This window comes from Zonotrichia albicollis, chromosome 15 (assembly GCF_047830755.1).
Source record: "Zonotrichia albicollis isolate bZonAlb1 chromosome 15, bZonAlb1.hap1, whole genome shotgun sequence".
Classification (NCBI taxonomy): domain Eukaryota; kingdom Metazoa; phylum Chordata; class Aves; order Passeriformes; family Passerellidae; genus Zonotrichia; species Zonotrichia albicollis.
The window spans coordinates 8180041-8192431 of NC_133833.1; the positions used below are offsets into that span (position 1 = coordinate 8180041).

General features: G+C 36.8%; 1 protein-coding gene across 1 annotated transcript in view; it reads right to left on the minus strand.

Annotated features, from left to right (window-relative positions):
• SPOCK1 (SPARC (osteonectin), cwcv and kazal like domains proteoglycan 1) overlaps positions 1-12391 on the minus strand; it is a 261271-nt gene that overhangs the window by 40150 nt on the left and 208730 nt on the right. The window lies entirely within an intron of this gene.

Genomic DNA, 12391 nt, shown 5'->3' on the forward strand with positions numbered 1-12391 from the left:
TGTGTGTGAGTCACAGGAGCTGGGTCTGCATTTGTTTACCTGTGCATTAATGTGAATCCCCAAGGCAATGTGAGGCTGAATCCATTAACATTAGCAAAGAGCATAAACAACTCAGGCAAAGGGGTTTGGCGGCAAAAATGTTAAAGTGCCCACAACAAGAATGTTGGTTGGTATTTGACAACAGCAAGAGGAACTGAATTAAGAACATAGCCATGCACCTAGACTGTGTTTAGTGATATTCAAATTATGCAATTTGTTAAGGACTTTCTGTAGCTAGGCCATGTGGCATCTTTCCAATTCCATTTCTTTATGCAAAACAAATAATTTTGCATAGATTTGCATGTTACTAACAGGAGAAGAGACTTATTAACAACATAAATTACAACTCACTTCTATTTAATTTATTATCTTGAATTAGCTGATGAGTGTCCTCGAGCCTTATCTCTGTTTAGACACTAACAGAGCACTTATCACTGTGGCATCAATGCCACTCTTTAGCCTTGATACAGAGCCTGGGATATGGACTCAAAACAGTCAGCTGTGAAATAAAGCAAATTGAATTTTGCCTTGTATAAGGAGGAGGAGAAGTCATTTGCAGAAGTCCAGGGCATTCTGTTCTATTAAAATAAATTTCCTAAAAGTATTGAATCCTGTAACTGCTTTGCCCCAGAGGATTAAGAGGAGTATTTCCAGTAGAATGTGTGCACCCAGCTGCTTTGCAGACACCAGTCTAAATCTGAAACCAGTCCTTTATAGCCAGACTAACAAACTGCCCATAAAACCAGCCAGCTGGCTGGATCTCTTCTGGCTACTTTCTTCTCCTCTCATTCATTGTGACCTACAGCTAAGGATGTTTTTCACACTGCAGACCCATGGAAAAGGCTCTCATAATCTTGTTAAAGGCTGGCATACTTGACTTGCACTACAGAATCCTGCATTTGTCTCTCCAGGGAAATAAACATTTTAAAGAGCCTTTGGACTTCAAAAATGCCTTAGACAAATACAACGGCCACTCTAGTAATAAGTGAATCAGTTTTCTGCTACTCACAAAAATGTCTACACCCAGGAATTTGGATTTTATGTGCCCTTATACAAACTCATCCACAGTTGTTTTTTTTTTTTTTTTATTGCTCACATGTTCTCAAGGGAAAGCAATTTCTCTTTCAAGCAGCAGTGACTCTAGGAAGTCAAAGCATCCAATTGCTAGAGGACGGTTTACTTTACCTCTCATCACTGAAACCCTGCTGTGGAATACAATCTGTTTTGAGAAGAGCAGAGAGGTGAAGGACAAAAACAAATGGCAATTACTCAAAGCCTGTGAAGAGCTTGGAGACTGGTATTCTCTTGCATCTGAATTAGGGCAAGAAAATACACTGGTCAAAATGTTGCCAAGGATAATGCTCTAACACCGAGCAGACTGAAATGTGTCTTGCTGTCATGGAGAATATTAAGCAATAATATAATACTATGTAACATTTGCATTTATGGCTGCTTTTTAAGAAAGACTGAAGCAATTAGTTAACTTGCCTTTAGGACAGATGTTTGGCAAGGACACGATAAAATATTCACAGTTTGCACTGCTAACTCTCATTCCATTATTTCATAATTAAAACATTTCTTGCTACTTTCAGAACCTTGCCATACCAGTGAAAACAGCTTCTGAATTTGCCCCTTGACTATGTACTTGAAAAATAACTGCATTTCAGTCCAAATTCATGCAACACTTTTCTTAGGGATTCCACCAGTCCAAAATGTAACACATTTAATCCCTACTAGGGTATTTGAAGCACTACGAGAAATAAATAACAGTATTTTTCACTATCATAATTGCTAGAGAAGCACTGTCTTTAGCATTAGTAAAAATAAGTTGGCCTAACAATACTTTTATAAACATAGTGACTCTGCCACAGAGAACCTCAAACTCACATATATCTGCAAAATTTCCAATTGCAGAAACTGAAACTCCAATGATAATTGCAACATTATTGGGAATTATTTACAAACTTAAGGCATAGGCATCTACAAATAGAAGCACTTCTTGTAACATCTGCTGATAAAAATGACGCCCAAGCAAAACGTGTTTGGATCCAACACAGAAACGTGTTTGGAACCTGGTAGCAGTTTGCCATAAAATAAGAAAATAATCTCTTTGTATAGGAAGTTAAATGTAGGAGCAACTTTGTGGCCTTCACTAATTCTTAGAGTGTGACACACGAGTCCAGGCTTGCTTAAAACATAAACTGCATTAATGTAATTCAGTTTCCCAAGGTCAGGAGGAGTTTATTTCCAATGCCTTGCTCTTAACAGTGCTGTCGTACCACATGAAATAACAGCACCACATATCAGCAGCTCCTGAATTTCTTTTGAAACACAAAGGCCTGACAATGAATCTGCTTCTCAGGAGCTTAATATATTGTTTTCACTTGCATCTTCTTTATTGTAGCTCTTTTATACCTGTACTTCAATTGCACATGGCATCTTTCCTTTATTGAGGGCTGCAGTTAATCAGCTGGTTCCATAAAGCACCACATAAATTCTGTTTTATGAATTCTTTGTCACAAGAATGTAGCCAAATGCCTCATGTCCCAAGACTCAGCAGTAACACATCACCTTTGCACAGCCTTGCAAAACCATATGGAAATTACAGCAGCTCATGAACAGAACACCTCAATCACCTTTACTGTGTTAGGGATGGTAAGGAAAAAATAGAAACCAGTGATGTTTAACAGACATGTCTTAAAAAAGAGTGAGGAAAAGAAAGACAGAGAAAGTCAGCCTGGGTATGAGTGGATAGACATTTGCAAGGTTGCCTTTCAATGCAAGAACGTTGGCAGTGTGAAGTGCTGCCATGAGCTCCCATTTTCCAAAATCCCTTACAAGTAGCAGATGTCTTTCACCTTCCCTCATTCATTTCACACCCTAAGCTATATGACTACAAGAAAAAAAATCTAAAAAAATTATATGCAAAAATAATTCTTTTTCCACTTAATGCATACTGAGAGAATGGACTTAAACTTGTATTTATATTATCATTTAAATACCTATACCAGGCTTCTTTCTCCCTTTAGCTTTTCCAAAGTAGCTCTAACAAATCTTTTCAGTAGTGCTGTAGAGTTAACTTTTAGGAGACAGGACTTTTTATGAGGTTTTTGTATCAAGAGCAAAGAAGTCTGTGACAGGAATGGCTCAGCTCTAGACTAAAGCAGTGAAAAACTCACTCAGTCTCTTATTTTATCTTGGAACTCTCTCTGATAGAGCATTGCTGACCTAAATATACAAAAAAAGCCCCAGACAAAGTCTTACCAATGTCCTGTCAAGAATTGCCAGTATTTCTGGAGATGCCCCTCCTGACATCCCTGAGGTTTAAATGTCTTTTTCACAGCCCAGAGCTGCTCACAGTTATTCTGTGACCAGCAGCACAACTGAGGCCTCTCCTCCTCCAGACATTTCTAACCAAGGAGCACTTAGACAAAGCAGATGTTCACATTATTACCCCAAGTGTATAATTATGCACTTTGTGCTAATGAACTTCTTCCCATTTCTATTGCTCCAGCTCCCAAGGACATCCAATTGAAAATACAAAAAGGAACTTTTTTTTTAAAAAAGAGTGAAATACTGTCCAATGGTTTTTGCAAACGACTCGATTTCTTGGCATAATGTAAACTGAACAGATAACAATTCCTTCCACTTGCTTGTTTATTGAAAAATCCATTGTAATCATTTATTGCCTTCAGGGTAACAGCATTCTCAAATGCACTTACTCTATACACTATGCAGCATAATCCTCATACAATTAAAAAAAATAAATCAAAACAGTTAAAAGTTATATTTGCTGGTAAAAAAACTGTGCTTTAAAAATTCTGATCTTGTTTTTTTTTTTTGTTCAGAACTTCTTATTGCTCATGGGATTTTACTAAATTGAGGAAAATGTTTAATATATAAGCTTCATGTACCAATCTCAAATGTACAATATCAAGACTTCTATTAAAGATTTTTTATTTGTAATGTCCAGAATACTGGTGTCAATATTTAAAATGAAAGGGAAGCATGATATATAGTTCATAACACTGGTTAGTTTTGTGCCTTTGGCAATTTCCCTCAAACTGAGTCTCTACTGCCCACCAATAATCTAATTTAGAGATAAGAAACTTCATATATGGATGCTTCTCCCAGTGCCTCTGCAGCCCATCAGGCTCAGAGGAAAGGACTGCAGATGTGGGAAGGATATTTTTTACACAGGCCAATCTCATTGCACTTTGTCCCCATATCCCAGTGCTGAGGCATCACTCCAGCACATTTCCTGCTAGGAGCTTATGGAAAATACTGAATTCACAGGGATGGTTTGCAGACCTTGAGTTTTCCACGCATGAAACCCAAGGTTTGTTTGTTTTTGTTTGGTCCCATCCCGAAAACAGGAGATCCTGCTGTTCCAAAGTTCTTTCTGGTGTTTTTCCTGGGTTTCATTTCAACCAAACAGCTCAGGCAGGAACTAATTAATCCCTTTGTGAGAACAACAAACCGGAATGAGGCACCTTTTTCTTTATATAACTATTTTTTTAGCCACACCTGAATGTTATTGTATAACATTACCAGAGGATGCAACACACTTGAGAAATACATGGGCATTGCTTTTTCACAGCGAGTTATTACAGAGATAAACAACCATGAACCAGAAATGTTTGGAAAATCATGATAAAGAGAGAAATATGGATATTTTGTTGTCACTTCACAGTCCCAAATGAAGCCTAATTCTGGTGATCTCAACCAAGATGCCCAGGATTTTTCAAAAGATGGTATCCCTTTTGCTTTTCCTTTTGCATCCTTAACTCTCCATGGACATTTGAAACCTTTTCAAGAACTGAGAGCTTAAATCTGAATTTCAGTCATGAATGATCAACGAGGCATTTGTAACATGCATCTTGCTGTCTGGAATGACAGTGACATGATTTTATTTTACCCAGTTTTCATTTTTCCTGCTGACAGGGGTTCCCTGATAAGCAAGTACTTGCTGCTACAGACTATACTTAAAATTTGGACAATTTCTGACTGTTGTCTGTGCCTGATAACACCTGAACCCCAACTATCTTTGTAAACAAATAGAAAAATAGGTCACAGTGATAGTAAAATCACCTTCAGACAAGCAAGATGGAGCCAAGACTATAAATTATTCAATCCAAACACATAGTGATATCATTGTATAGTCTCATAAAAGAAAATGTTTCCCTATAAACACAGCCTTCTAAACTATTAATGAAATTGGAATATAATATTACAGAAATGTAGTTAAGACCAAGTTTGAAAATCAGCACAGAGTAAACAGATTGCTTAGATATAATCTTAACCACTCTGTATGTTATTATTAATTAGAAATATTATAAAATCTTGTCTGAATGCTTGTAGGGTCAAAGAATTTATAATTCAGCTCCAAAGTTGAGATTTGACTGTCCAAGGTAATCCCAAGGACTGCTCCAGAGAGGCTGCATCAGGAAACCTGCAGAGAAGGTCAAACTGCAATTTTGAGTGACCAATCCAGTTTTCAGAGTTTGACCCTGAATCTGTAAAAAACACTAAATGTTGAAAGATTGATGTTTTAATATTTGGGGCATAAAAATCTATGGTGGTTGCCTAGAAGCTTCTCCATCATTTATTTTTTTGTGTTGCAGCATATTTTAGTGTTTTTGTGTGCATGTTGGACTCCTATTTGACAGAGATGGGCCTGAGCCAAATCATTCAGATTTTAGTAATTTAGTAAAGATTCTCATTCTAGTCCACATCTAAGACAGCTACTTCAGAGAAAACAGATAACATTATTTTTTGATTTACATGCAGTCCATTAAACTGAATTACAAAAAAATGCAATTCTTCAAAGGCAAATTAATGTAGAAAGGTCCCTGTTGGGGCAGTGGAAGCTATAAAATATGCAAAGATATATATTTGGAATGAGGTGGTGATATCACAAATGCCATCTTCTTTCTTCTGCACTAATAAAGAATTAGAAATTAAAAAAAACCAAGAACTAATTTGCCACAATACCGCATAAAAAGTTACAACCTGTCTGGAATGATCAATTAATCTCTAGGCTATACTCATTTATACCTCTATAGACTCAGAATAACTTAACCCAAAGTAACTAGCTCAACACTGTTGATGGAACTATTCGAGGTTTATACTGAAATAACTAAAGATGGAATTTAGTCCTTAAGATACCAAAAGGAAAAAACTCAAACAACCCAGAAACTGGAAAAATATGTATTTGAAACATCCTAAGTCTTATTTTCCTCTGTGTTTTACTGAAAACGTTTAGGGCTTTTTTTCCCCTCACACTGGGATGTTTTACCTTTAAGACCACAATGATAAGCACTATAATTTATTTCATTGTCAGGTTTCCAGAGATTTTTCAAACTTCTTCTTGGAATAAATGTTAGGGAAATATTCCCAACAATGCATAAATCAATATCCGTGAGAAAAAGCTATATGGAAGCAGTCTTATTTATTTGATTTTGTTTATGATGAGAGAAATTTTAGTGCTCTAATTATCATTATCAGCACACAAACACCTGCTGTTACTAGATGGTGTTTCTATTAACACAGTGTGCCACTTCAATAGTTTTTTGCTGGCAATCCAAAATCAAATTACTTCTTGTCTGAAAATTATTGTTACTTGCTGACACAAAGTGTTTACTATGTCTGTCATTTTCTAACCTTTTATTTATGCCAGAAAAGGAAATCAATAGCCATTTAAAATTTTTTTTTTTATGCTGTTTATGAAACCAACAACCATTGAGCTGACTCAGTGTGCTCTCACTGGTTTTGTGGTTTTATGCATCCCAGTATCCTTTGGGATCCTCTATCCTTTGTGTGTCCAGGTGGGAAGTTGTCTGCAGGGTCAGGGATCCAGGTGATGCCCACACTGCCCTTGGGACCTGTGGCCCTTTTAGATTTGGGTTCTGTATCAAATTTAATGTGGAACTGAGCAATCCACAGCTACTGGTTACATGGATGAGACCCACCAAATCAATTTTTTCAGTATTATTGCTATTTTAGCAGGTGACCACTCCAGGGGAAGGGGTGAAACCTGTATTTACTGCTAAGCCTGGGTAAATGAACTGCTATAAATGCTTGAGAAAACATAAGACTTGACTCAGCCTCAGAGACATGCCAGGGATTTAACACAGCCTTAAAAGTTCTCTCTGCAAAGATTTCAAAAGGATTGAAAAGAATACCCTACTGTTTTTAATATAATTACACCACAACACAGTTATTTTTATGCAGTTCCTGTCTCCTGCTGCCATCTGGGATTAGTCCTTATTTAGCAATGATGAGGAATTATGTCTCATGTCCTGGTTCAGCCTTGAAAATTATGTCAGGAATTTTGGCCCAACGTGATTCTCTTGCCATGATAACCTGTTAAAGAGATGCTTTTACCAAAAGGGCAAATCCTGCTGACAGGGATGTTGCTGCTGCACTCAGCATCCTCTCAGCAAGCACCTGAGAGCAGCAAAGTGCTGCCTGTTCCTCCCTTCTGTCAGTGCTGCCTCTAAAGCAGATGTTGTCTGCTGTATTTTGGAGCCTGCTATAATTTGATCAAACCCATAGAAGATCATGCCAAAAAGTGACAGCTAGTCAATGGATGGTATCATCCTTAACCTGTTATCTGTCTGGGGCCTGCTGCAATCAATGCTTTTGAGGCAAGTTCCAAACCTTTAGAGCCAGATCAAAACACAACATTTCTACAGGGGACACTTCTGTCTCCTTTTCAAGTTCATGTCAAAGCAGCCTTCACAAAGCACCTGGGTGCTTTCTGTGCATAATTGCTGAAAGCACAAAAAATATTTTAATTCATATTCCTTGGTAAAAAAAGCATTAAGGTATCACAGCTCCAAACCTAAATTTACTCTCAGGCCTAACCAAGTTCTTTTGGCTGATTTTCCTTTAGGACACAATTATGATGGGAAACACAGCAACCTGAAAATTTGCTTTTAATTTCCATTGTATGAATACTTTGTACATATAATTCAGAACATCAGTATGAGAATATTGAATGGTGGTGAAAAATTCAATAGTATTTGCTCAAGTTGAAAAGTGATTTTAGATTGATGTTTGAAATCTCTCTATATTTCTCTTTAGCAGAGCTTTGAGCTCTTAAATGCTACCATTTTGGCTGTTTGCACCTACATGCTACAATATGCTGCTCATATACTGGTGCAAGAGAAACTTAGACTTGGTTATTCAATGATAAAGTCTGCAATTCACATTATGTGTTGCCCAATTATACACACAGACAGTTGTATTTGGGAACAGGAATAAACACTACATTAATTCTATATCTGGCCTTTCCCCCATCAGCTCTTGCTTTTGTCCAGTGCACAAAAGGAGGATTCATGTGAGGTCAAGCAGCAGAACAGCCCTCAGCCATCATTGCTCTGCTCTTTCTTCTGATGCTTGCAAGAGCTTGACTTTGCTGGCTCAGGCTTGGAGCCATTGGCTTTTGCTTCCACGAGGAATGGGTGACACCAACAGCCATCCATGGGGAGCAGAGCTATCTGTCCTTGCCTGCTTCCTGACTTTCTTTAATCAAATATTAATTGGGTGCAGTCACTTACTTCACTACTCACAAGCAGTATCTTGCAGAAGTGAAAAAAAGTGAATCTTTCATGCTTTGGGGATGCTTTTCCATGCTTTTGGCATGAAGACTGATCTGCTTGTGTGAAAGCTTGCAAGCAAGGAAAATTGTATTGGTAATAGTAATTATTATTTACAGAAACTACATAACTGAGATTTACTTGAGTAAGTTCATTTTATCATGTAACAAATTAAAAAACTAAATCGCAGTATTCACACAGAAAATTCTGGAGCAAAAATATCAGATCCTGCATAGTTTAGAGCTAACAAACCTACTATTTACTGATTAAGTCCAGAGGAAAAAACCTACCTGGTTTTCATGAGATATACTAGATCTTTGAAACCTTAATTTTGGAATGCTTTTCTTTTATTATTCCCAGAGTTTGAGGCTTAAGTAAGTAACTTAGAAATCTACCTGGACATTCAGTGTCAGAAGGAGCCTTTTTTCAAAACTAAAGCCACAAAAGGAAACATTTCCTGACAAATCTGCACCAATTTCAAATCAACCATGTTCATGACTCATACTTCATCTTCATAAACTTTAAAATTATGTACTCTGCAATGATGAAAATCTGTGAACAGCAATTTGAAGCTGAAATATTTGCTGAAAGTGGATTTCAGGACTTTAAATTTTTTAGTTGTCAGTCATTCAGACACAAGAAGTAATACAACTCATTTGGGAAACAAGACTGTGGTTTCTTCCAATGAATTTCATGCACTGAGTGCTCTTTTTATATAGGAAAGGAACATTAGACCTTCTCATCCATCACACCCAATAGGGCTGGTAGTTAAATGCTACAATTCATACCCTAAACAGTGGAGATTCTTGATCAAGCTTGCCAAGACCTATTCTGCAACTTAAAAATGTTCCCTTGATTCTCTTTAGAAATTTAAACAACACTTGGAATATTTGAATATATTTCCTTCTGCTTATTGACTTTATATTCCCCTTATCAAGATAATAAAATTTCCTCAGAAGTTGCCTTGGGCATTTTTGCAAGGTCAGAAGCACACAATGCACAGACAGGGATAAACCTACTTTAAATTACTGCATCCACTCATGCTCCAGTGGCTCTGCAACCCTGATGGCAACAAATGAAGTCTGGTGTGCTGGGAGTACAGCACTTTGAAAGCACAGAAAGGGTATGGTCAGACAGAGCCCTGACAGGCTGTTAAACATTTACCACCCTGCCTGAGCACCTCCACCACTAACAGAGACCAAACAGCAGTCACAGAGCAATGGGAGAAGCTTACAGAACCACATTATTGCAACCACAAATTCACACCTGCCAAGAGACAGCCCAGCCATTGCACTGCGTTGGTGTTTTGATAGAATGAACAGCACATTCAAGGCAAGAATCTCTCCACTTGCCAGGAGCTTCTGAAGAAAACTGAAACAGTTTGTTTTTTTTCTGAACTTATTTAGGGTGGGTTTTTTGGAAGCTTCTTTTGGTCTAAAAATAAGTTCTGCTTGATGAGGACTCAACTTTCTATCGCAAAGAGGTACCTGAGAACCACCAGCAGACAAGGTTCTGTGCCTTAAATAATTTCTGTCACTGAGAGACAGAAATCACTAGAATTTCTAGTCCTTTACTTTTGTTGAAATTATAGCCTTATTCATTTTACAGTACTAAATCAGAGGGCATACACACTCTGGAAGGGCAGCTAACCTCAGGGCAGTTTACAGCTCAACCTCTGTCTCTGGGTAGCCAAGTTGAAAATCAGCAGCTATCATAGAAGCATATTGTAAATCTGGGATGCTGCTATGACTTATGAAGCATATCAAGTGTTGGATAAATCAAAGGAATCTAAATGGCTTAAAACAGCAAAAAGTAAAAGCATTAGGGCTTGTCTTCTTTGCCAAAATCTTCCATTAGTACCTTCACAGAGACCTGTTTTCTACTTCTCAAACACTGATTCAAAATTCCATTTAAGAAAATGAAGAACATGATCCTGCCATCTCCTCAAAGATTTAACTTTATGGTAGAAAGATTTTATTGTTGTTACTTGCCATTAAAGGTAATAATTCTGGTGTAGTTTTCTTTTGCTTGCATTCGTGCTATTTTATTAATGTCTCCATAGCAGCAGTTAGCATTGCAAAAGGAATTCCAATTTTTAACATGATTATTAGTCTTCATTTTCATCCTCAAAGCTGGGATGTTTTCGAAGCAGCTCAGGGAGGAGGAAGGAATAAGACTCAGACACCACAGTCCATTGTTACCTCTGAGCACATACACTTAGATTGCTTTCCTTTGATGCTGCTGCCAGTTTTATTCACAAGCGTATAAAAAAAAGGTCATGACATTTAGAATTACACTACTTTGGAAATTAAATGTTCCTTTAAATTTTTAATTTCTGAAAGTAATTTATCATGGAATAACATTTAAATATGGTTGAATGAATGTGTAAAGATTAATGCAAACTTTCTCCAAACTGCAAGCTCACAACCACATATGTTTAACCTTGTTGTGTAATAGGTATAAAAATGTTGATATGTGAGCTTGAAGAGCTGCATTTCCATTTTGCTGGAAGCATTTTTACTGTTATTCTCCTTAGTATTTTTCCATTGGCATGTCTGTATAAGGCATGAGGTTTAGCTCTCAATCATTTTCTACTTAACATTACACTTCACAACTCTGGCAACTAAATAAGGAGCAAAAATGAATCCCAATGGTCTGCAGAGTTTTTTCACATGAAATTTTATGTGGCAAATCAAACTACTGATTTTTAGGCTAATTCAGCAATATTAATGATATTATTGTAGCATATGAGAAAATAAAATAATTTTGTGTGAACACTTGAGAAAGCACTAAGATACCACATAACCAACATTAATAATAGCAATAATAGTAATAATAATAATAATTATAATAATAATATGATTCTTGTCACCGGGGCAATGGCAGGAGCACTGCTAGTTCAAGTTTGGCCTCTTGAAAAGCCCTCAGGAAAGTTGCTCTGCAGATCACCCAATTCATTAAATTAATGCTTTGTTGGCTGGAGTTAAAGTTTGAGTCAGGCAAAACAAAAGCCTGGGTTTCAGAATACATATACCCTGTCAAATTGCATTTATCAAGATAAGGGTTATTAGAATCTTTTTTCTCTTGTGTGAATGAAATTGTAAGCTTGAAATGTCACTGAAGATTTATTAATCTGATACTCCTTCTGATAAGGGCAAAGAAATAGAAAGGGCAGAGAAAAAGAAATATTTCTTGTAGCCTGATAAGGACTACAAGAAATAGAAAATATGAATAAGGCAATTTATCAGTGGGCATTCTGTAACTAAAAGACTCAAACCACACAAAGCGATAGTACAGTTATATATTGATTTCAGAACACTGCCATCTACAATACTTGGTCAAAGTTTGAGAGCTGTGCAGAAGAATGTCTGCAATTTTCAAAAAATGATACTAAATCTGAATTTTCAAACTGTAGGCTGGAGTAACACTTGTTCTAGAAAGTAAATGGAGGCCTGAAGTATATTTCCTTTCCTACTTTCTTTTAAAATTTTTCAATATTTCCATTTGAAATATTTGCATTTAAAATATTTCATTTGATTAGCCAAGATTTAGTTTTCCTATGATACTCTCTCAAGTAGGAGTTAACTTTGCAGCAATTAAAGAGTTTGAAAGAATACCTATTTAAAAAATGACTAGTTGTACCACACCTCTTTCTCAGAATGCTTTACATAGAAAAGATGCCAGTTAAGAAAAGTCTTTCTTACATTTTTACAAGAACATAGCAGGGGCCAAATCATCTGCCATGATTT